The 24,843-nt window shown below is 42.8% G+C and overlaps 1 pseudogene; it reads right to left on the reverse strand.

The window, feature by feature from the left end:
* Positions 1–7,385: 7,385 nt before the first annotated feature.
* Positions 7,386–21,524, reverse strand: LOC150067197 (POU domain, class 5, transcription factor 1 pseudogene; annotated as a pseudogene).
* Between the last annotated feature and the right edge of the window lie 3,319 nt (positions 21,525–24,843).

Raw genomic sequence — 24,843 nt, forward strand, 5'->3', positions numbered from 1 at the left:
CATCACTGAAGTCCCTTTTAGTGCTTCTGTTAAGACTGTAGTTCATATTTAATTCCCTGTTAAAAGATTACAGGGGCCTGGAGTTTGGCCTAGTGGTAGAGTGCTTGCTTAGCCTGCATGAAGACCTGAGTTCGATTTCTTGGTACCATATACATAGAAAAGCCAGAAGTGGTACTGTGGCTCAAGTGGTAGAGCACTAGCCTTGAGGAAAAAGCCCCCACAGTGCTTTAGCCCTGAGTTCAAGCCCCAGGACTGGCCAAAAAAAAAAAAAATTACATTGATTAGTCCCTACATGTATTGGACTGAGCCTCCTGGTTATGGCCTGTAAGAGCAAAGAACATTTAAGAAAAGATTGGAATCTGACCAAATGGCTTTCTACATTTTATAGAGGTCAGCATGGCCTTCTTCAGGAAGAAAGAAAACTTTCACATAGATGTTTTCCCCACACTTCCGGCAATGTTTTCTCAGCCATTGCTATAAGAATTATCAGTAGTAGCCAGGCATAGTGGCTACTATAGTCCTAGCTACTCCGGAGGCCAAGATCTGAGGATCAAGGTTCAAAGCCAGCCCAGGCACAAAAGGACCTGAGACTTATCTCCAGTTAATCTCTAGAAAATGGGAAGTGGGACTTGGCTCAAGGGTAGGGTGTTAGCCTTGAGCTGAAGAGCTCAGGGACAACACCCAGGCCAAGTCCAAGCCCCACAATGCACAAAAATAAAAAGAATTATTAGTAATGGTTTCCGTGCTACCCTGAGTATTGCCTGTTAATATTTCTCTAAGCTCTTCCATTGTATGCCCCATCAGTTCTGATCACTGTCAGGGAAAAGAAACTTTTGTTTAAAAAAATTTTTTTCCCTCCTTTGGCACTGAGAATTGAGTATGCTAAGTGCTTTAGCACTTGAGCCACACAGCCAATTCTTGTGTTTATATTTTGGTTTTCATGTAAGTGTTAACTTTGCCTATGCTGCTCTTTCTTCTTCTTTTTTTTTTTCTAGTCATGGGGCTTGAACTCAGGGCCTGAGCACTGTCCTTGGACTTTTCTCAAGGCCAGAGCTCTACCACTTCAGCCACAGCACCACTTCCAGCTTTTTTCTATGTATGTGGTATGGAGGAATTGTGCATACTAGGCAAGCAAATCTACCACCAGGTCAAGCTCCCAGCCTGCCTATGCTGCTCTTGAACTAAATTATCCTCCTGCTTGTACCACACAAGTTGCAGGGATCTCTGGTCTATGCTATGATGTCCAGTTAAGATAAATCCATTCATCTGTCAAAAATGAATACTTGCTCGGTATATATAGTGCCTAGCACTTGGAAAGCTGAGCCAGGAATATCGAGTTTTAAGCCAGTCCAAGCCATGGTAAGACTATGTCTTCCCTATTCTCTAAAACTAGACTTGGTTTATTGGAAGATTAGGGTGATATGTTTATTTCCTTAAAGTTACTTTGACTTAAAAGAATTTGTGAAAAGGGAAGTAATTGCCTTTTAGACACAGGCTTGCAGAGAAACTCCTTTCTGATGTTTGAGGGCATGTTAGGATAGATTTAATACCAGTTTGGCTGGTGTAGTAAGTGAGGAACATACCCTGTTACCCTGTGTTGGGAGCCTTAGAAGTAAGCAATCCCGGGAGGCTTGTTAGACATATTAAAGGGCTTCATAAGGAATAGTTGTTGTATTGGCACACTCAGATGAGCATTTTAAAGCATCTTGTCCCCAGATTAAATTTGGAAAAGCATTAACGACCAGAAGTAGAATAAAGTACAGGGAAATGAACTAGGGAGCAAAATCAACAGGATAGTAAGTATGCATGCAAAGGTGAGAGAGTGGCTTAGAGCTTCCTTGAGTAATATGTCAATGAGAGATGAGGAACATCAAAAAAGCACTGGCGCTTGGATATAGGAAATAATTCAGTCAAGAAATATATAATCCTAGCTACTTAGGAGGCTGAGATCTGAGGATCGTGGTTACAGCCAACCTGAGCCCAAAGGACCAAGGGACTCATCTCCAATTAATCTCTACCAAAAAAAAAAAAAAATGAAGTAGGTCTACAGCCTTGAGCTGAAATGCTCAGGAACAGTGCCCAGTTCCAGAGTACAGGCTTATATGGATGGTAAAGGTAGACTGTTAACGAGATTAAACTCAGTACCTTTGAGATCTAAGAAATGGTTTGATTTTTGAAGTTAAAACAATCTAAATACTGTGAGGTCAATGGGAAATATTGGTAAATACCTGTTTTTGAGTTGGGAAGCAAAAGTGGTAACATCAATACTGTTGAGTTTGGGGTGGAAAGAAAAAGGCTCCTTCCTCAGGATAAATGGAAACATGGAATATTGTGGGCTTAGAGGAATTTCAAAATGTTCATTTTAAATGACTACAAATTTAAGAGCATTATGGCATGGACTTGGCTTATATTTGGAAGTAGTAGGATAGTGAGGAGTTGGTAATTTTAAGGTTAGAATCTATTTTTTGTGTGTGTGAACACAATTCCCATGAGCAAATAGGTGAATTGATCTTTTTTTTAAAGAGGAATTGCTGTTAGCATTTAATCACCTTAAACAATGTACGTTAGATAGTATTTTACTTTCATAAAGGCCTCTCCGTGAGTACAAGCTATTCCAGGTTTTCAGCTACTTGTTGCACAGTCTGATAGCCTCCAGTGCCATTTAACTTTATTCATCTATTCTGCTTTTAACTATTCATCTATTGTTCATCTATTGTTCTGCTTTTAATTTTATTCATCTGATCTGTAAGCAATAAATTAAATGGTAGCTGGCTTTCCACAATTAAAAGTATAGCCAGCATTAGGGGTATGATCTTAAGTAGTTTGTAGCCCTGGAGGAGAATAAGAACATGTCTTAAGTGGTCTGTTATAAGGCTTTCCTGGGTAGGGTGTCTGGGAAACTTTTAGAATATCAACATTTCTTACCAAATAGTCTTTAAACTTGTTACAGAAAATGGTCCAGCCAGGTATCAATAGTTCATGCTTATATTCTTGACTACTTAGGCTGAAGTATGAGAGCTGCTTAGGTAAGAAAGGTCATAAGACTTTATCTGACTACCACCAAAAAGTTGAAAATGGAGCTTTGGCTCAAGAGGTAGAGGGCTAGTCTTGAGAAAAGAATAAAAAGCCCAGGGATTGTACCGGACCCTGAGTTCAAACCCCCAAACTTGCACACAAAAAATAAGGCCCACAGGCTTGGAGCAACCCCAGTACCAATCCCAGCACTGAGAACTGGAACTGTATTTGAATAGATGGCTGGGTGGGTTATGTGCACATTAAGGGTTGACAAGTTCTGTTATTTTGTGGTGGGGCTTAAACTGGCTTCAGGCCTGGGCACTGTCACCGAGCTCTTTTTCTTCAAAGCTGGTGCTTTACCACTTGGAGCCACAACCCAGTTTCAGTTTTGTGTGGTTAATTTGTGTCTCACAGATTTTTCCTGCCCAAGCTGACTGAATCTCAATTGTTAGATCTCAGCTTCTTGAATAGCTAGGATTGCAGGCATGAGCCACCAGGGCTCAACAAGGTTTTTGGACAGCTACAGTTGGTTTTTTGGGGTTTTTTTTTTTAATTAGTATAAAGGATGCTATAGTGAAGAATTAAAATGAATTGTAACAAATGTCTTTAAAAAAATGGTGTTTGAAGCGCTTCAGAATGTGAATTTTGGTACGTTGAATTGCTTTTGATTTACCATTGCAGTGTATGTTAAAATGTGCATTTCTCCATATTCTTTTGAATTAATATACTTTGTGGTTAAAGAAAAAATAGTGGCTTTGTTTTGTGTTCTTTGGCTGGCATTGTTAGTGCATTGCTTGTAAGTGCTGTCCCACTGAGCTCCTCTCCCAGCTCGCCTTTTAAAAACGGGATGTGCTGCCATCTAGTGTTGGCTTTGTGCAAAGAAAACGGTACGTTTTGGTTTATGAACCAAGAGAGATCTGATATATTTTCCTAATTAAGACTCTCCATTATAAAACAGCAGTACAGTCAAGTCAGGATGAACATTAGTATGCCATGTTGGTCAGCCCATCCAAAGTCAGCTAACATAAATTTGTTAAGTGCACTCATTATTAAAAAGGCTGCTTTGGGTCGGGAGTTTGACCTAGAGTGCTTGCCTAGCATTCATGAAGACCTAGGATCAATTCCTTGGTATCACATATATAGAAAAAAGCCAGAAGTGGTGCTGAAGCTGAAGTGGTAGAGCTCTAGCCTTGAGAAAGTCCAAGGACAGAGTTCAGGCCCTGAGCTCAAGCCCAGGACTGGCAAAATATAAATAAAAGTAAAAGGGCTGCTTTGGGGGCCGGGAGTAGTAGCGTGCTTGCCTAGTATGCATAAAGACCTGGGTTCGATTCCTCGGTACCACATATACATAGGAAATGCCAGGGATGGTGGCAAGTGGTAGAGAAAGCCCAAGGACTGTGCTCAGCCCCTGAGTTCAAGGCCCAGCACTGGGCAAAGAAAAAAAGGGGGGGCTGCTTTGTACTAAACACACAGGTCATTAAAAATTCACCATGAGGACCAACCAAGGGTCTTATACATGGCAGGCAAGGCTTTGCCACTGAGCTAATTTCTTTTCTTTTCTGTTATGAGACTGAGACTTGAACTGAGCCTTGACACTGCTCATTTGCTGGCACTCTGTCATCTGAGCTACACTTCCAACCCCCAAGGATGTCCTAACGTCCTGAATAGAATAGTTTGGTGGGTTTAAGAGGCTGGGCTTCCTCGGCTACATTTTGTTGTAGGATTTTCTTTGTTTTTAGTCCTAGGGTATTTTAGCATTTGAGTGTTTACTCTGAATGTGCGATTCAGAACGTAGTTAGGAAGCTAAAAGGTATTTTCCCTGTCCTCTAAGATCCGGGTAATAATGCCCAATCTGTGAGTGTTTACATGGCAAAATGCCTTGTGCATGTAAAGCAGTGTGCTTGCCATCTGGAAAAAGGGAATAAAAGAAACTAATAGATAGTGATCACTTTTCCATGTGCCATTTTATTTTAGCATCAAGGCAATCTTATTGTTCCTCATTTTACAAGTGAGAAATTTAGAAATTTTCAGTACCAAAGCAATGATTTGCTGTATCTTGGAGCAAGAAGACCCACTTTAGACACTTTGATAGTAGACTGGTTCTTGGCCATTATTTGCAAATGAGATATGAAAGAATCTACTGATTTGAATTAAGTTTCCCAACTTCTTGAGCACAAAATCAGTTTAGAGACTAAGCATATAATGTGTTCAATTTAATACAATATGTGGGAGTTCGCTTTGTGGACCGTTTTGAATCTTGGAAAATGAAATCCAAGTCAGTGTCCATACTGTGGAGGAAGAAGCAGTGGACAATTCCTCCCAACCTGATCTAGATCATCACTGAAGATCAGAATCCCAAGGGATTAGTTTCATTTTGTTACTGAAAGTGATAGTTGAAGCTTTATGCTGCAATTCAGAAGCAAATGACAGAATAGATGAGTAAAACATTCCCACCAAATTGCTTAATCTAGTCACATAGTTGAGGTTTCATGCAAGAATAAATACAGAAACACTAAAACTACTCATTTATATATACACACACACATATGGTAACTAGATTTTTGATGGATTGAGAATTGATAGGGATGAAGATGGAAAAGTACTTAATATGAGGCAAAGGTAAGTGGTAATTTTATGAGTACATTGGGGAAGTATTAAAGATAGCAATGAAAATAATAAAGATATTTGAATATTGAGATTTTCATCAAGAGCCTCAAAGTGGAAGAAGGTACTTGAAACATAATCTACAAAAGATTAATATCAAGATTAACTAGATCTGTAAGTAAGAACCTGGTAGAGGAATGGTTAAGTAACAAGGACAATGGGCATAACTCACAAGGTAGATCACTTAACAAATATGAGGCCTTGGGTTTATCTTCCAGTAACAGAAGAAGGGAAGGGGAAGAATTATGTAGTATTTTCTATCTACAAGACTGAGAGACCAATGTTTAACCAGTTCTAAATAATGGCCAGAATATTGTACAGTGGAGAACACTGCTAAACAGAGTTGTAAGTACAAACACTAGCAAAACAGCTTTTTGTTGTATCATGAATATAACATGATTAGTTGTAATAACATGAATTAGAAATGCTGAAATAGCAATCGTGTAGCTAAACGGGACATTCATACAATACTGGTATAATTGTATAGTTATCATACATCAGCATAAATGAATCTTAGGGTTACGTTGGCTAGTCGGGTCCCAGTGGCACATGCCTACAATCCTTACTTCTTGAGAAGATCTGAGGCTCTTGATTCAAAATCAGTCGTGATGGACAAAAGCCAGTTGGGCTCCAGTAGAGAACACCAGCTATACTAGGGGAAAAATAGTGATTCTCACAGCTCAGAAAATTGCATATTAAGCCATTCAAAGCAATCGACAGATTTAATGCAGTATGAGAATCAGTATACATTGTTTTGCAGGAAATGAAAAACTTAAAAATGCATAGGAATTTCAGAGCACCTTCAGTGCACGGTTTGGGCTGGGAGTTTGGCCTTAGTGATAGAATGCTTGCCTAGCATGCACGAGGCCCCGGGTTTGATTCCTAGGTACCACATATATAGAAAAAGCAGGAAGTAGTGATGTGGCTCAAGTGGTAGAGCTCTAGCCTTGAAAAAGCCAAAGGACAGTGCTCAGGCTCTGAGTTCAGGCCCCAGGACTGACAAAAAAAGATTTGTCCTTTGTTTTGTTTTTGTTTTTGGCTTTTCAAAGCTTTGCTTTTTTATTTTCAAATAAAAAATAAGCAGCTTGACACAGTCCCGGGTTCTTTTTCTTCTTGTGGACCTGAATTTTTTTGTGGATTGGCTACTCTGCTTCTTAGAAAGCTTTAAATATAGTCCGGGGAGGGACAGGCAAGGTGCAGAGATGGGGAGAATGATGAAAGGTGTGATACCAATCAAGAAGCTAGAAGTGAGCCCCAGCCTTGAACCCCAAACCCAGGCAAGAATAGGAAGGACCTGAGTTTAAGCCCCAGTACTGGAATGCATGTGCATGTACACACATACACAAAGCAGTGTAGGTGATGCCTGTTTCAGAATGTCAGCATGGTATGGAAGCAGTATGGGTCATTAGTTTTCTCCACCTCTGCTCCCTCTTAAGGAGCTGAAGGATAAACTAAAGACAGAATTATCTGTCTACTGTGTCCCAGGCTTCTTTATTTAAGAACCAAGTGTTGAATAACATGGAGATTAAAATCAAGAGCATCACTGAACTTCACCTTCCCATTAACCACTGATCCCCAAGTCCCACTCCCCCCCTTTGTGCTTCCAATTCCTTCCTTAGTGAATGAAAAACTTAATCCCAAAAGCCCTGGCGCAGACTCCAGGTTCTCCTTCCCTAGCTTCTCCCATTTTCTCGGTTCCCTTGTCTCTAGGAAGAGCAGGTATCTCCGTTTGAATGCATGGGAGATCCCAGAGTGGTGACAGGGACAGGGGGGAAGGCTTCTCCCTCCGAGAAAGGGACAGAGTACAGTGTGGCAAAGTGAGGGGCCCCATAGCCTGGGGCTCCAAAATGGGGCCCTGGTGCCAGAGGAAAGGCTACAGGTCCCCCTGGGAAAGGAGGCCCTGCCGCCTCGAAATCCTCTGGCTGGGAATAGTCACTGCCTGATCGTTTGCCTTCTGGCGCCGGTTACAGAACCACACTCGGACCAGGTCCTTCTCGAGCCCGAGCTGCTGAGCGATAATGCTGATCTGCTGCAGTGTGGGCTTGGGGCACTGCAGGAACATGCTCTCCAGGTTGCCTCTCACTCTTCGCTTTCTCTTGCGGGCCTGCACGAGGGTCTCTGCTTTGCATATCTCCTGAAGGTTCTCATTGTCAGCTTCCTCCACCCACTTCTGCAGCAGGGGCCTCAGCTTCACATGTGCTTGAAACTAAGCTGCAGTGCCTCAAAGCGGCAGATGGCGGTTTGACTGAACACCTTTCCAAAGAGAACGCCCAGGCTGAGCCCCACATCGGCTGGGTATATCCTAGTGTGATCCTCTTCTGCTTCAGCAGCTTGGCAAATGGCTCACGTTCTTGATGCGGATCCTTGCTCTCCTGGGACTCCGGGTTTGGCTCCTCTTTCTCCTTCTCCAGCTTCACAGGGTGGGGAGTGCAGGGCCCAGGGGAAGCCCCTCGGAGTGGCCCTCCACCCCAGCTCCTACCTCCCGCTCAGAGGGGTAAGAGCGCTCCATGGTGACTTGGGGCAGGAGGCCCACTCCAACTGGACGTGCACAGTATGCCACTCCTGCACGGAACTCGAATGGTGGAGGACAGGGCGCAAGTCCCCAGACCTCCGAACCTGGTCCAACCCCCGGCCCACCGGGAGGGTACGAGGGTCCACCCAGCCCGGTTCCAGCCCTCCAGGCCCGTCGCCCCCACCAGGTGGGGGCGAGAAAGGGCTGTCCTTTGTTTTTAAAGGAATCACGTAATTCCTACAAGGAAAATAAATGTTAGGTGAATTATTTCAAATATTGTTTTTTTCCTTTTTTCCCATTTTTTATTGTAATTACATTATATTCACCAGATAGAAGGTGCATTAATTGACATGTCTTGGTCCCCATTTCCCTCCCCCCACACCTGCCCTATTTCAAATAGTTGTACAGAGAACTTTTGGGGAAAAGAGTGACAGTGAGAGTCCGAGGAGAAAGTGGGCTGGGATATGGTGTCAGAGTCAAGCTGGAGGATGAGACCGTCCACCAGGGGGCAGCCTTACATAAAGCTGCCCAAACAGTTTCACCAGCCCCTGTGGAAGGGGTGAATTCGTGTTGGGATAAGGTCAATCCCCTCTGTCATCTCTGTGGGGAGTGGCCTTGTGGATTAATTACAACCTGTGTGAAATGAAGAAGGTGGTTCATCTTAGCAGCAAAGGCAGTAAAAAGGAAGAATGGCCTGTTAATTACCACATCTGCCCATGCAGGGGAGGAATCCTGCATCTGCAGTAAGCTATTCTGGTGTTATCATACAGATGGTGGACTGATTTGCATATGAGGAAAGAGTGAATAGGAAAAGGGAAAGTAGGAAATTTCTCACTAAGAAGAGTTAAAAGATGTGGAAATTTGGGCCAGGAGTTTGGCCTAGTGGTAGAGTGCTTGCCTAGCATGCATGAAGACCTGGGTTCGTTTCCCTGGTACATAGCAAAAAGCCAGAAATGGTGCTGTAGCCCAAGCTCTAGCCTTGAAAAGGCCCAAGGACAGTGCCCAGGCTCTCAGTTCAAAGCCCAGGATTGGCACAAAAAAAAATGTGGAAAGTTAGAATGGGCTTTGATTTTGGATCAGATAGACAAACTGATTTTCTAGTTCTGTCCCACTGAATGGGAATAAATGCCTATAAATCCAACTATTCCATAGGCAAGGGGGAAAACCAAGTTTGAGACCAACTGGGCCAAAGGTAGCATGTTTTAGATATGTTTAGATATCTAAAATGATTTGCAAATAGTTTCTTTTGGTCTAGTTTGCCTTTTGTCCTTGTGTTTCTTTTGAGGGTTTGGAGCAGAGCATTACTTACTTTGATGAAGTCTAGTATCTTGTAACCTGTGCCTTTGGGGTTGAACATAAGAACTTGAAAGCCAGGCGCTGGTGGAGCATACATGTAATCTTAGCTCCTCAGGAGGCTGAGAACAGGATCAAAGTCTGCCTGGGCAGCAAAGTCCATGAGACTTTTTTTTCTAGCCCTGGGCCTTGAACTCAGAGCCCGGGCACTGTCCTTGAGCTTCTTTTTTCCCAAGGGTAGCATTGTACCACCTTAGCCTCAACACTACTTCCAGGTTTTTCTGTTTATGTGGTACTGAGGAATTGAATCCAGGGCTTCATGTGTGCTGGGCAAGCACTCATGAGATTTATCGCCAGTAAAAACTGCTCAGAAAAGTCCAGAAGTGGTTGCTCCAGTGGTAGAGAGCTAGCCTTGAGCACGATGAGCTTCTGGGATAGTGCCTAGGCCCTGAGTTCAAGCCCCTGGACCAGCACACATACAAAAGAACTCTGGGTTACTTTTATTTATTTATTTATTTTTGCCAGTCCTGGGCTTGAGCTCAGGGCCTGAGCACTGTCCTTGGATTTTCTCAAGGCTAGGGCTCTACCACTTGAGCCTCAGCACCACTTCCGGCTTTTTTCTATGTATGTGGTGCCGAGGAATTGAACCCAGGTCCTCGTGCATGCTAGGCAAGCACTCTACCACTAGGCCAAACTCCCAGCCCTACTCGGGGTTACTTTTGCAGAAGTTCATAGCTTTTCACTCTACATGTAAAGGTGCCGGGGCCAGCCGGCAGCGAACTAGGATTCCTGAAATAGGGGGCAGGGACTTGGAAAAGAAATAGAAAAGAGACAAACAGATGGGGTTCGGCAGGACTACAGCCCAAGTCAGCAGCCCAAGAAGGCTGTGAGCTCAAGACTGTAGCACTGTTTATTTCCAAATCAAGTCTTATATACTTTCTTGAAATCAGGGAACTGCCAGGAGTTACATTCTTACAAAGCGGTAAAAGAATGAAGCAATAAATCCATAAGGTCAGGGAGCTCACAACACAGACAATGTAGCTCAAAAGTTTCTAGGCATGGTGCCATACATGACAGCTCATATCTTAGTGTGGTTATCTTATTGAGTTATGGAGAGTCATGGGTCGGTCTGACTCCACACTCTAGCTCCCAACATAAAGGTGAGTGTTTTCTTTAAATATTATTCCCTTTCGGGATAATTTTTACATAGGATGTGTGTGTTGAGGTTCTCTTGCTCCTCCATGAAGGACCAAGTGGTCCAACTTCATATATTTGAAAGGATATCCTCCACTTAAATTACTTTTTTCTTTGTCAAAACTGGGCATATTTCTGTGAATCTGTTTTTGGGTTACTTATTTTTTCAATGTGTTTTTCCCTCCTTTAGTACTATGCTAATTTGTGTGTGTATGTGTGTATGTGTGTGTTGGGGATTGAACACAGTGCCTTGTACAAGTATCAACTATACCACTAGACTTCACTGTCCAACCCAACAGATGATAGCGTTTTTCCCCTTTGCTTGGCAGTACTGAGGCTTGCACTCAGGGCCTCCACTGATGTGCTGAGCCATGCCTCTACGCTTATTGTTCGTTGATTAGGATAGGGTTTTTACTCACATTGCATTCCCAACCAGGATTGCTTTCCATTACTGCTGGGATTATGTATAGGCCTGTACCACAATATCCAGCTTCCTTTCATGGAAACTGAATGCTGTGCACTTCTATCCCAATGGTGGACCTGAAACATCCTCCCTATCTCAGCCAGCTATGCAGATTAGTATTACAGGCACAAGTCATTCTGCCTAACACATCACTTAGTTCACATCTTGTGAACTTTTCTTCATTGACTAGTCTTGAATCTCAGTCCTCACGTTCTTAGCCTCCTAAGTAGCCTGGATTAAAAATGTGGGTCGCTGATGGGTGCCCTGCCTCCAGTAGTATCTTACTGTTCTTTGTTGGGTTTTTTGTTTGTTTTGTTTTGTGGGGCTTAAACTGGGCCTAGGCACTGTTCCTGAGCTCTTCAGCCCAAGGCTACTTCCCTACCCTTGAGCCAAGCCCCACTTCTCCTTTTTTTAAAGGTTAATTGGAGATAGAGTCTCTGGTCCTTTTGTGCCTGGGCTGGCTTTGAACCTTGGTCCTCAGATCTCAGCCTCCTGAGTAGGATTACAGGCATGAGCCACCACACCCCGCCCTGTTTTGTTTCGTTGTTTTGCCTGGAAACTTTCTACAAATAAATGATAAATACTAAATGGTGGAACCAAATCTTCTCATTTTTTTTCTCATTTTTTAATTCTTGGACCAGATTGAGTCAAAAGAGGCTTTTTAAAGTCTCATTCATCTGGGATAAATAAAAGAACAAACCACTTCTTGTGTATTTAGATAGTATATAGGTTATTATATGTAATATATGTTATATATTGAGAATCTGGATTTTTTCTCAAATGTCTGTTATATTCATAAATACACAGCCTACACATAAATATTTAGTTTTCAGCACTACATAAGAGATCAATTTGTATTAATTGTAGTTACTTTGTAACACTTTATTGTTTAGAGAGGAGCTTGATCTGGGGATGGAAAGAAGAGCAACTTAGATGTATAGACTATTAAAAAAAAAAGTTGCCATATGGCTGGAAGCTGATGGCTCATGCCTATAAGCCTAGATACTAAGGGGACTAAGATCTGAGGATCAGGATTCAAAACCAGCCTGGGCAGGAAGGTCCATGAAACTCTTATCTCCAATTAATTATCAAAACATCCAGAAATGGAGCTATGGCTCGAGTTGTAGAGCACTGGCTTTGAGCAAGAAATGCTCAAGGACAGCACCTAGACTGACTACAAACCCCAGGACTTGTGTGTGGGTGTGCACACACATGTGTGCACACACACATACATACACATACACACACATTGTGCCACAATGATAGGCACTGGTAGCTCATGACTGAAATTCTAGCTATTTAGGAGGCTGAGATCTGAGGATTGCGCTTTGGAGCCAGCCCACAAAGAAAACTTCCTGAGACTTTCCTCCAGTGAACCAGCAAACAGCCAGAAGTGAAGCTGTGCCTCAACTGATAGAGCACTGTTGGGAATTCCTTATCCAAGGAAGGAGAGAACACTTCCAAGAACTGAGGTGGGGTTGGCAAGGGAGAGGTTGTGGAAGTGCCTACCATTATAAGGAGAGCTGAAGACCCTGATAACCTAAAAAGAAAAGTAGAACAAAGTAGAAATTAAGGGACTTGCCGGGCACAGTGGCTCATGCCTATAACCCTAACCACTCAGGAGGCTGAGATCTGAGGATCAAGATTCAAAGCCAGCCCAGTGGCTCACTCCTGTAATCTTAGCTACTCAAGAGGCTGAGGTCTGAGGATCAAGGTTCAAAGCTAGCCTGGGCAGTACAAATCGAGAGAGATGCTTATCTCCATTTAATCACTAGAAAATGGGAAGTAGGCCTGTGACTCAAGGGTAGGGCGGTAGCCTTGAGCTGAAGAGCTCAGGGACCGCGCCCAGGCCAGAGTTCTAGCACCATGACCCCCCCCCCACACACATACACACAAAGAAATTAAGGCACCCTTTGCAGGAAAGAAGAGCCCCCCCACTCCCAGTCATCCCTGTAGCTGCAGCAGCAACTACAGAAGATGGATTCATCCTAGGGAGAGCTGGGAACAAGAAACAGGCCATTTTTTTTCACTGACATCTGGTGATTATTAATAGAGATTTCATCTACTCATTCATTTTTGTTCAAAAACATAAATGTGCCAGAGTCCACAGAGGGGATCTCAGTCCCTTGTATAGGAGGAAACTGAGCTTCATGGAATATATATAACTGGCCAGGATAATAGGGATTAGTACAGTATCTCACTTAAAGTATAAGTAACATTTTTTCAATTTCTGGAGGCTGGGAAGTCCCAGGTAAAGGAGGAAGGCAGACATCCTCATTTACTCAGGAAAAATGCCCCCCCCGCCCCCCAAAAAAAAGTTGAGAGAAGAAAAGGTGAGATAGATCTCCTTATTATGTATATGGAGCTTGCTGTGAGTTCAAATCATTTACTGAAGTAGAGGGTACCCAGCTGGAGAGGACAAAGATTTTCATCAGAGCACTCCACTGTCCAAAAATGGAGCCCTCCGCCTTTTGTGCTTTATCATCAGAGAGAAACTAAACACTCCTCACTGCAACCTACATGTTAAACTCCTGTCTTAGACTCGAGGAGAGCTGAGACATCTCTTAAGACATTCTGTACCTTTATGGTGAGGTGAAGCGCTGCTCTCCCAAGGCCAGTGGGTGGGCATCCAGGGCAGGGCAGGTAGTAACAGGCCTCCCCTGGCAAGCACAAAGCAAAACTGAAGAACAACCCACCCACCAGCCTGGCAGCCTGTCCCCAAAGCAGGCATAGATTTTCCTCTCCTTCTGGAAACAGGTGACAGAGCTTGGAAGCACAGATAGTGTCCAGGATCTTGTTCATTCTCCCATCCCATGCTACACTGAAAGGGAAGCCCTCTTCCGCTCCTAACACTGAAGCCAAATGTAGCTAAAACACAGCACAGGAAGCTGTGGTTCAATATCTGACTAGGTGGATTCTTGTTTGCTAGGCAGGTGCCCCCAGTCCTTTGAGCCAGGCCATGGGCCCTTTGTGCTTTATTTCAGATAAAGATTCATACCTTTTACCTGTGGCCAGACTTGGACTATGTTTCTCCTACTTATACCTACCTCCAGCTTGTTTGTTGAACTGTGGTGTCACCAACCTTTTACACAGAAGATCCATGATCCTCCTGAGCTCTGCCTCCTGAGTAGCTATGACTGTAGGCTTGAACCACCATGACTGGCACTATTACTACTCATTTAGACTGATAGTTTCTGCCTGATTATTTAGTGAACTCAAACTTACATTGCATGTGTATGTGTGTGTGTATCCATTTGCAAAAAAGAAAAAAAATATGTATCTATAGATGGTACTTGCTTACCATATATAAAAAGTAAACTCAGGCCGGGAGTTTGGCCTAGTGGTTAAAGTGCTTGCCTAGCATGCATGAAGACCCGGGTTCTATTCCTCAGTACCACATATAGAAAAAAGCCGGAAGTGGTGCTGAGGCTCAAGTGGTAGAGCTCTAGACTTGAGAAAGTCCAAGGACAGTGCTCAGGCCCTGAGCTCAAGCCCAGGACTGACAAAAAAAATAAAATAAAATAAATTAAAAAAAGTAAACTCAACATGGGTCCCAGGCTTAACAGTGGAACCTAAACCTATAAAAACATCTAGAAAAAGCTGAATGTGGTGGCTTAGTCCTATAAGCCTAGCTCCTCAGTAGATGGAAATCAGGAGGATTAAGGTTCAAGGCCAACCTAAGTGAAAAAGGTGGCAAGTCTCCATCTCAACCAATAAAAATTTCTGGGAAGCTGGGCATGGTGGCCCACATGTGTAAACCTAGCAGGCTAAGATCTGAGGATCAAGGTTCAATGCCAGCCCGGGTGCAAAAGGACCCGAAACTCTTATCTCTAATTAACCTCTAAAAAACAGCAAGTGGGGTTTGGCTCGAATGTAGGGTGGTAGCCTTGAGCTGAAGAGCCCAGGGACAGCACCCAGGCCGAGTTCAAGCCCCATGACCCACAAAAAAAAAAAAAAAAAAAAAAAGTCCGGGAGCAGTGGTGTATGCTCATCTTCCCAGCTATATGGCAATAAAACTAGTGGGCTATACATCAAGATGCAGTTGTGTATCCAGTTATCTCAGGGCTTCTTAGCCCTGATTTCCTGGCTCCTAATATCTGGTTACCTGCAGTTATTTCTAAGGAAATACTGAGGCTCTTCTTTTGTTAAATAGGAATTCCTATTCGTTGTTGGAAAAGCTAGAAAAACCAAAACTACAATCTGAATTGTTTTGCTTTTACTAACTTCGAAAAGTAAAAGTTAGCCAGACATTTCACAAAGGTCTGCTATTAACTACAGTCAGGGCAGAGAAAGGAAGACTAAGTGTTGCAGTGTACAAAATAACTCAAAAAGCAGGAGGTGTAGCTCAGTGATAGAGCTCTTGTCTAGTATGCTGAACTCCCGGGTTCTCTCCTTGGCACCATAAAACCAAACAGCAGCAACAAAACTATGTTAGAGCATACCATGTTGCTTGCTAAGAATTGCAGCAAAATGTTTGGCACGAGGAAGGAAAAGGTGCTGAAAACTATAACCCCTTTCTCCTATTTAGGACAATTTCTTCCCTCTTCCCCCAATGTTTTTGTGATGTTAGAACTCATTTACAAGTTGAAATCACTGATTCTACTTTAGTAAAAGAACTTAGTGAAAGCAAAGTTACATAAATACAAATGAAAAGATTATATGGAATCTTAAACCTGAAGCCATGCTTAATATGGAAACGATATTCTGAAAACAGAAAATAAGAGTGGAAACCTTTCTGTTTCTTTGAAGCAAAGCTGTGTTTCACCACAGTAGAAAAATTATCTAACAATTTCATTGTGGTTTCCCAATTGTTGAATTGTGCAATTGTTATGTAAAGTTGTAAATTTACCAAGTAGGAACAAAAGCATCTGTTCATAAAGTACAAAGAGGAAGTGAGATTCAGCCAAAGTTCTAGTCGTTTGGGTGTGAAAGCTTGAAGATACAGAAATAATAGGGTATTGAGAAAGCATTGCCAAAGAAATCAGAAGCCTTCCAAATTTCTCAATCAGTTATCTTATGCTACAGTTAATAATACCCTTCAATGGTTTCCTTTCTTCTTTTTAAGTGGCATTTCCTGATACTAAAGTAGACTGTAGCAGAAAACTCACACCTTGAAAATAGCAATGAGTTTGCAAAATGTATCAGAAACTGAGATCAGAAAAGGTGGGAGGGTTGTAGTGGGTCAAGTAGTTTGACTTGGGTTTCAATAGAATTTATTCTCCTTGTATAAACTAATGTGGCTGGTTTAAAATAGGACAGAAGTGACCTGATTCCAAATCCTAGCTAGCCACTTTCTTTATGTATTTCTCTGTGCAAGGAATTACCCATATGGAGTATATTCACTCACAATACAAAAACTCACCTATAAGACCTTTGTAAGAATGATGATAGTTGTTCAGTAGCACTTTGGAAGCATTTGATAAACAAAGCAAGTATTTTTCCTTTTGCCTTTTCCTTTATTTCCAAAATAGTCTGGATAATCTGCAGAACTGGATTATTCTGCCTCCTCGCTACTTCCCCAGTCTCTCCCAGCTCTCTCTACCCAAGTGTCACTTGCCACCTAAATTATTTCCCACACTGTCCATGCTCTCCCTGAGTCTGATCTTCAGTGATTCTTCAGAAAGACTGATTCTCTTACTGTCTAGTTTATGAACAGTTTTCAAGATTCCATTCAAGACCCATTGTCTGGAATTAAGCACCTAGGTCTAACCCTGCTGCCTCCAAACGCATTTTCTTTGCTATTTTCACCAAACATTTCTGCACTATTTTCATTGTCTTTACTTGTTGGTGTTGTTTTACGGTTGGCATTTAGGGTCTTGTGCTCTCACCTGCCTTTCTTGATCATGACTGGCAATCCCATCCCCTTAAGTTAGTACACTTCCACTCTGACATTTTGTTAATTCTGTATGGAATCTTGCAGACTGTCTGCCCAGGCTGGCTTCAAACCTTAATTCTCTAGACCTCAGCTTCCTCAGAAGCTGGGATTACAGTTGTGAGCTACCAGTTCCTGGCGGTTCTTGGTGCTTTTAGAATAAAGTCTTCCATTTATTCCCCAGCTGAACTGTATCATGATCCTCCTATTTCTCCTTCTGGCATAGATGGGATGAGAGATGTGTAACTTCTGCGTAGATAGGATTATGGATGTGAGCCTCCATACCTGGCTTCATCCATCTGCTCTTGTTTCTGACCTTTGGGCTCACCAAACACTGTTTTTAAAGCCTAATGCTGTCCCATTAATCTACTTCTCTCATTTGTATAAGTACAGTGCATCATTCTGAGTTGGAATCTTCAATAGTTTTCCCACTTGTGTTGAGAATTCCACAATCATTGTGCCTCCCTTTCTAGAGAGCTCACCACACTAAAGCTATTTCTGCCTAATTCCTATACAAGTTGAAGTCCTAACACAATGATAGCCCAGAGGGGTAGCTCTAAGGAAAACACAACAGACCAATACCACCAAGGACACAGGAATATGTCACATAGCAAAGACAAACACTAATAAGAGTACCATGAGGAGTTTAAGAGCTTAAAATCCAGGTGTCTTGTGCCAGCAGTGGCTCATGCCTGTAATCCTAGCTATTCAGGAGACTGAGATCTGAGGATCAAGGTTCAAAGCCAGCCTGAGCACAAGAGGACTTGAGACTCTTATCTCCATTTAACCTCTAAAAAACTGGAAGTGGGGCTAGGCTCAAGGGTAGGGCATTAGCCTTGAGCTGAATAGCTCAGGGACAATGCCCAGGCCCAGGAGTAGGGTGGTAGCCTTGAACTGAAGAACTCAGGGACAGCACCCAGGTAGAGTTCAAGCCCCATGACCCACACCCTCCTCCCCCCAAAAAATCCAGGTATCTTCTACAGAAATGTCTATAAATTTCAAAGGTACCTCTTAAAGAGTCAACTGTACAGAAATGTTCTTGTCTTCAAAACTAATTTTGGCGATTTCTCCAGATGTAGCCTCTCCCCCGCTCCAGCTCTCATTCCTTCCTCTAGCTCCAACATGGCTCACCTACCCTCCATCCTTCCACTTTCTGCCTCACTAATAACATTTTTAAGACTTAAATGGACTTCTCTCTTCTTCCTCCCAGGGCCTTTCTTCTACCACATGCTTGCTTTGTTCTAGAATGTCTTGCAACTTCTACAGAGAGAAAAGTGGGGGTTAGGTTTTGCTTGGTAAGTAAATTAATTCTGGGGCCGGGAGTTTGGCCTAGTGGTAGAGTGCTTACCTAGCCTGCATGAAGACCCGGGTTCAATTCCTTGGTACCATTGAAGGAGGACAAGCTAAGAAACCCCCCTCTAGGCCCACCTTGCTCCCACCTTGTTCTGGGAAGTAAAAAACTTTAGGGTCCAGTGGTCATGGTAAACAACTATTCCAGGAACACAATAAATTCCAGTAACTGGCCTGTTTACAGTGGTCACCAGGACCCAACAGTTAATCACCTACACCCAAAACAATCAGAAATATACTTATGAATCAAACTAAATGTCAAACTAAATGTTATCCAATCATGAACCTGTAGCTGTAACTTGTTTGTACATGATTATAAAAGCTGTGTAAAATCTTTGTTCGGGACCTCTCAGCGTCACTTGGCAACAAGTACGCAGAGGTCCGGGTTCGAACTCGAAATAAATGACCCTTGCCCCTTTGCTTTGGCCTCGGCCTCTGGTGGTTCTTTCGGGGTCCCAGGAGTTCAGGTACAACACCATATACATAGAAAAAAGCTGGGAGTGGTGCTGAGGCTCAAGTGGTAGAGCTCTAGCCTTGAGAAAGTCCAAGGACAGTGCTCAGGCCCTGAGCTCAAGCCCAGGACTGGCAAAAAAAAAAAAAAAAAGTAAATTAATTCAGGGTTGATGAAATGTTGACTTTCCCATTCCCATTGAAGGATTGGTACTTCGATGATTAAAAGAAGATTCATGTTTATAGATGGGTATAGTCCTAACATATGCCAAGATCAGGAATAGATGCCACAGGAGGAGACAAATAAACATCTAGTCTAGTCCCAAGTGAAAGGGACATCTTGTCCCCAGACATTTCACTCAATTCCAGGAAGTATAGATGGGGACAGGTCATTCCATGCAGCTATGCCATGGATCATTAGACTCCATCCTTCCTCTTCCTCTCCCTCCCCGCCATTGTTAAGGTTGTTGGATTCCAGTAAATCTCTACTGATTTTCCCCACTAGTTAATTAGTAATGAACCGTAACTGCCCCTCTTAGTTAACTCATAACTGGCGATTTTGTTTCTGTAAACATGCTTTGCTAATCCTTATACTATGCTGCATCTGCCTTGATGTGGCTTTTGCCTTTATAAGCCTTGTGCTAATGACATTTGGGACTGTAGATTCTTTAGAATGCTAGTCCTTTGTCAGTCATCAGCCTTCTAATAGTCTCCCAATTAGACCCCTTAAAGTTAGACCTCTTAAAGTGTGGCTCCTCTGTATCTCACTGATCCTGTTCCCATATAACAAAAGCAATGGAGCAATGACCTAAAAATTCTACTAGAGTAGATAAGACAGAATATTTCAGGCTGCAAGTGTAGCCTAGTGGTAGAGTGCTTGCCTAGCATGCATGAAGGCCTGGGTTTGATTACTCAGAACCACATACACAGAAAAGGTCAGAAGTGATGATGTGGCTCAAGTGATAGAGGGCTAGTCCTGAGAAAGCTCAAAGACAGTGCCCAGGCCCTGAGTTCAAGTCCCAGGACCAGCAAAAATATTTTTAAAAGAAGAATATTTAATCCTGATGGCACTGAGTGAGTAAGCATTAGAGTATTAGGTGGATCTACAGGCAGAGTGGATGGGGCAAGGCACAGAAGCAGGAAGAGCATCTGTGAGGGCTGAGAGATGATAAGTGGACAGCCAGCACCTGGAAGTGGGAATTCTCCACTGTAGCTGTAGGGAAAACACACAGCAAGATCTTCCTTAGCAACTTCTCAGACTAAGTGATCAAGCAATGTAATTCTGACCCACCAATCTATGACTAATCTGTGATTCTTGCTAGAGACCAACTTACATTGTAGAACTGGGACTATGGTGAAATGATTCCTTCACCTGCTGTTCTGGTTTGTTGAGTAACACTTTTTTCTCAGTATCACCAGTTTCGAGAGGAGGAGGAGGAGGAAAGAGAGAGAGAAAGAGAGGGGGAGAGGGAGGAAGTGGAGGAGGGAAAGTGGGACGAAAACATGAGAAAGTGTATCAGTGTTCAAGAAGAATGTACCCACTACCTAACAAATGTAACTGTAACCCCTGTATAGTTTACCCCAACACTAAAATACAATTAAAAAGAAAAGGGGGGCGGGAGTTTGACCAAGTGGTAGAGTGCTTGCCTAGCATGCACAAAGACCTGGGTTTGATTTCTCAGTACCACATACATAGAAAAAAGCTGGAAGTGGTGCTGTGGCTCAAAGTAGTAGAGCTCTAGCCTTGAGAAAAGTCCAAGGACAGTGCTCTGGCCCTGAGTTCAAGCCCCACAACTGGAATAAAAGGGGAGGGAGCCATGTGCAATGGCTCACACCTCTAATCCTAGCTACTCAAGAGGCTGAGATCTGAGGATCAGGGTTCAAAGCCAACCCAGGTACAAAAGGACCTGAGACTCTTATCTCCAATTAACCTCTAGAAAACAAGGGTCAAGGGGCCGGGAGTTTGGCCTAGTGGTTAAAGTGCTTGCCTAGCATGCATGAAGACCCAGGTTCGATTCCTCGGTACCACATACATAGAAAAAAAAGCCGGAAGTGGTGCTGAGGCTCAAGTGGTAGAGTTCTAGCCTTGAGAAAGTCCAAGGACAGTGCTCAGGCCCTGAGCTCAAGCCCAGGACTGGCAAAAAAAAAAAAAAGAAAACAAGGGTCAAGTGTAGGGTGGTAACCTTGAGCTGAAGAGCTTAGGGACAGTCCCAGGCCAAGTTCAAGACCCATGACCCACAAGAAAAAAAAAGGAAAGGAAAAATTAAAAGAAAGACAGGGAAGAAGTAAAAAAACGTTACTCCTTGAAGAAAAAACAAAACACTGGTCTGGATTTGGCAAACTCAACTATGTGCCATTTACTAGCAACCAATTCACCTCATGGGCCATGTACCCTACTGAGGAATGCTGTGCCCTTCTGGAGGCCACTCTGACCTGGGCAGGAAATGGCTGCTTTGGGTGCTGGTCTTGTGTCACCAGGCTGGTGCCCAGTGTATGGAGGGTGGTTCCACCAGTGCCAGATGGAATGCCTCACCTTAGCCCTCAGCAGCTAGGCATCTCTGGAGAGTCAAGAAGAGCTGTTCTGCCCACACCCCAACCTACTGCTGCCTCTCCAGGTGCCATGCTGCCACAAAGAGAAAAGACTGGGTTTTCTGCAGCTGTAGGCCAAACCCCAGACAGCTCTCTGTGCAGACAGCGTGCTTTTCAACCATGGTGTCAAGGACTACAAGGAAGCCCTGTGTTTCCCTGGCAAGTGACTGCTGGCACCCTTTCACTGCATGCACACCAGAGCTTCTCTCAGTAACAGATTTTGTTTTCCCTGCATCAACAGATTTCTGAGGTTGGATTTTTTTTTGGGGGGGGCGTTGTTTTTTCGGGGTTTTTTTTTGCCAGTCCTAGGGCTTGAACTCAGGGTCGGGCACTGCCCTTGGACACATTTTGCTCAAAGGCTAGAGCTCTACCACTTGAGCCTCAGCACCGATTCTATCTACGTGGTACTGAGGAATCAAACCTGGGTTCTCATGCATGCTAGGCAAGCACTCTTCTACTAGACTACGCCCCTGGCCCGTTTTGTTTCTGTTTTTGTTGGGGGGAGGTTCATGGGGCTTGAACTCTGGGTCTGGGTGCTGTCCTTGAGCTCTTCTGCTCAAGGCTTGCCCCCCATCCCTTGAGTCAGTCACAGCACCATTTCCAGTTTTCTAGTGATTAATTGGAGGTAAAAGTCTCACAGTCTTTAGTGCCCAGGCTGGCATTGAACTGCAATCCTGAGATCTCAGCCTCCTAAATAGCTAAGATTACAGATGTGAGCCACTGCACCCAGCTTTTTCTTTAATGTAATTTTTCATATTCTTCATTTACTGTCTCAAGAAGATTTTAATTATTGGTAATAGAAAACGTGACTTCAAGAACATAACAAAATGAAATTAAACATTCCACGGTGGTGGCAGAATAATAACTGAACAAAATTGAGAAGACAGAGAGAGGTCTCATAATAATCTGAATCACTGGAAACCAAAATACCTAGAATGACTTTAAGTTTATGGGAATCTGAATCACAAAGTCAAAGGTAGCTTTTAGGAAAACAATTGCATCATGAGGATCCCCTGGTATCATCTTTCTTCCCTGTTGACAGACTTTTTCCAATCAGAACAAGCACGTTTAGATTCTACAATGTAGTAGGTAGAAATGTGAGTAACCCTGAATGGATGCAAGAAACATCCCATTGCTTTTGTTGTTCTACATTAAAAACCCTAAGCTCCAAAAACTCTCTTAAGTTCCACTTTCCCTTGATTGCTGAGATAATGATCTTCTGGATTTTGTTGTTGTTGAGGGTGGTGGTGGTGATTTATTTACATATTTTTAAAATCAAATTCCCTTTTCTAGAGCTTCCAGAAGTCTCAAAAAATTACACATTCTACAGGACTCTAGGCATCCACATGTAGTGAGACCAAATGGTGACACACTTAGGGGAGGAACACACGGGCACAATGTCTATGTGTCTCTCATCAGATAAATAATATTTACTGAAAATGGAAACTGATTTTTTGTCCTTTTTAGTTGTTCCTTGTTTGTTCATTTGTCCGCCATTGGGAGGGGAAGGGGAAGCACAAAAATGGGGAAATGAGGTGAACAAATATAGCACTGATACTCACTAGACATTATGTTGAAAATGAACTGTACAACTTGAGTGGGGGGATGGGAGGAAAAAGCTGGGTGAGAACTAGGAGGGAAGGAGTGATGCTGTCCAAAAAGAAATATACTCATTCCCTGACGCAGTTAACTGTAACCCCTCTGTACATCACTTTTATAATAACAATTCAAAAATTAAAAAAAAAAAACTAGGGCCAGGAGTTTGGCCTAGTGGTAGAGTGCTTGCCTAGCATGCACGAAGACTGGGGTTCAATTCCTCAGTACCACATACATAGAAAAGGACAGTGCTCAGGCCCTGAGCTCAAGCCCAGGACTGGCAAAAAAAAAAAAAAAAAAATACAAAAAAATACAAAAAACAAACACACAGCCAGGAAACTAAGGATACCTTAAAACTCTAGGCTGTTATGGTCACCCATAACAGGAGAGAGATACTTGCATCTTTTTTTTTTTCCAGTCCTGGGGCTTGAACTCAGCATCTGGGCACTATCCTTGGGCTTTTTCAAGGGTAGTACTTTACCACTTGAGTCACAGCACCACTTCTGGCTTTTTCTGTGTTATGTGATTCCAAGGAATTGAACTGAGGACGTTGTGCATGCTAGGCAAGCACTCTACCACTAGGCCACACTCCTGGCCCGATACTTTCATCTTTTAACTCTTCTACTAAATACGTTAATGTGCTCTTAGTTATAAATACAATGGCTCCTTTAAAAAAAAAAAACGCTATTCTTATTATTTTGTATTATAGCATCCCTTGCTTGTTGCATGGACATAATATTTTCTCTAATCTCTCATTCTCTATTCTCTCTTTTTGTTGGCTGATCTTGAACCTGGTTCTCTCTGAGTTCTGGTAATGCTGTTTCGCAGAATGTTCACAACATTTTGTGGTGATTTTTTTTTTTTTTTGCCAGTCATGGGCTTGAGCTCAGGGCCTGAGCTCTGTCCTTGGACTTTCTCAAGGTTAGAGCTCTACCATTTGAGCTTCAGCACCATTTCTGGCTTTTTTCTTTGTATGTGATACCGAGGAATCGAACCCGGGTCTTCGTGCATGCCAGGCAAGCACTTTAACCACTAAGCCAAACTCCCGGCCCTGTGGTGCTTATTTTTAAAGTGAATAATTATATACATGGATTGTTTTGATAGCTGAAGTCCTATTTTTTTTTTTTTGGTGGGTAATGGGGCTTGAACTGGTCTGGGCACTGTCCCTGAGCTCTTTAGTTCAAGTCTACCACCCTAGCCCCACTTCCCATTTTCTAATTGGAGATAAGAGTCTCAGGTCCTTTTGTGTCTGGTCTGGCTTTGAACCTTGATTCTCAGATCTCAGCTCCTGAGTAGCTAGGAGTACAGGCATGAGCCATTGCGCCCGGCTTCATGTCCTATTTTTTTTATAATGGCCATTTATGTTAAAATGTAAACATAGGAAAAAGTTTCACATGAGCCATATCTGTAAGATTAATACATTTGTTTATAATAATATAAAATTTACTATAGTAACTGAAAAGTCCACAACAGGTAGTTGGCTGATCACGTGTGTCCAATTTGTGTCATGCAGTGTCCCCATTAAGAGGTCAGATAAGTGAGTCTTGTCCATTTTATGTAAAAGTGAATGTGATCATTGAGAACAATCAATTCAAAATTGGGAATGCACACACAAGAATTTAATAAAAATAAATAATATTCCAAACTTACAGTTGATTTTAAGCTTTAAAGAAGTTTTTTTCTTGATAGCTGTTCATAATACAACATAAGAAACTTCCTCTCTTGGAACAATGCCACTTCTCCAATTCTTTTTGAGCAAAGTCATTAACCAACATCATTTCATCATTTCCCTGCTCATTAATTCATAGAACATCAGGGTGTCTCCCAGCTTTGCACAGGTGTAGG

Source organism: Megascapheus bottae, chromosome 2 (assembly GCF_031878675.1).
Source record: "Megascapheus bottae isolate mThoBot1 chromosome 2, mThoBot2.hap1, whole genome shotgun sequence".
NCBI lineage: Eukaryota > Metazoa > Chordata > Mammalia > Rodentia > Geomyidae > Megascapheus > Megascapheus bottae.